General features: G+C 29.9%; 1 protein-coding gene across 1 annotated transcript in view; it reads right to left on the bottom strand.

Moving 5' to 3' along the window:
* The window catches only part of LOC107676826 (sodium channel protein type 4 subunit alpha), a 226,579-nt gene that overhangs the window by 169,395 nt on the left and 55,795 nt on the right, over positions 1-1,389 (bottom strand). The gene's annotated exons all lie outside the window — the stretch shown is intronic.

Genomic DNA, 1,389 nt, shown 5'->3' on the forward strand with positions numbered 1-1,389 from the left:
CACACACACACACACACACACAGAGACACTCACACACACACACACAAATTCTAAAGCCTTCTTTAAGACTAAAAACAGCTAATGGCACCATTTAAAAAATATTTTACCATTTCTGTCTATACACAGGCATCTTTAAAAGTTTATTCCCCAGGATATTTCAGGTTTTAGACTTTCTTTTTAAGTGATCGAGCCAATAACCGAGGTGAGAATGATATTATTGGATGTGAACGGCACTCGGTGACACATTCATACGATGCTGTGACTCCAGGGATGCGCCTGCATCAGGCTCACCTCTGTTGCTATGGCGACGCGTGTTTTGGGATTGGGGTCGAGGACGGGGTAAGCGCTCGTAACAATTAATCACAAATACAGACCCGCTGCCTTTCCCAGCTCCAGCATCGGCGGGTCAAGCAGCTGAGATTAGATTATTACAGCCTATTGAAAATAACAACAGCGCCTTTATTGTTTCATTATCTCCACAGGTCTGAGTCCTAAAGCAAACCAATCACTAAAATCATCTATGACTGTGAAAGTTATATTATATGTGGTAATTGAAAATATCACAATTTAATGATTTTGTTTTAACAGCTAATAATGTTGTAGTGCCTACTTTTAGATAGCATAGTGAATTAAATAAATTCTCTTTTTTGCATTTAGACATTTCTAATAAATTTCACAAATAATTACAAAAAAACAGCAAGAGACAAACTGAATTAAAAGTGAAATTTAGAAATAGAAAGACTGAAATAGTACTTTACATTAAAATATATTAAATAACAAATAAATAATAATTACAGGTTTTTAAATCATTTCTTTTTTATTTTTAGGGTCTCATCTAGAGTACATTCACACAATAACAAATCCGATTTTGGATTTTCACTCAGAAATCACTAGTAAATTTCACAAATGGCAAGTGACACATCAAATTAATTAATCAATTTATCAAACTAATATTTACATTTTTTTATTTATTTTATTTTATTTGTATTTTTTTTACAGTGTAATGATGTGGTAATATTCACTTTTAGATAATATAGTGAATTAAGTAAACTTATTATTATTAAATTAAATTATTTCTCTTTTTGTTTTTAAATAAATTCTCTTTTGTTTTTAGGGTCTAATGCACAGTAAATTTAGACAGTTTTTGTTTTTGTTTTTGTTTTTGTTGGATTTACTGTAGAATGTAAACCATTTTCACTCATAATAATTTCTCTTTTTGTTTTAAAATACTTTCTTTTTTATTTTAGTGTCTCATTCAGAGTAAATTCACAAAACAAATATTAATCAGAAATTGCTAGTAAATTTCACAAATAGTAATCGTTTTTAAAAAGGCAAGAAAAACACTTAAAGGGATAGTTCACCCAAAAATGAAAATTGTTTATCTGCTTA

The sequence above is a fragment of the Sinocyclocheilus anshuiensis genome, unplaced genomic scaffold (assembly GCF_001515605.1).
Source record: "Sinocyclocheilus anshuiensis isolate Anshui unplaced genomic scaffold, SAMN03320099.WGS_v1.1 scaffold184, whole genome shotgun sequence".
Taxonomy (NCBI): Eukaryota; Metazoa; Chordata; class Actinopteri; order Cypriniformes; family Cyprinidae; genus Sinocyclocheilus; species Sinocyclocheilus anshuiensis.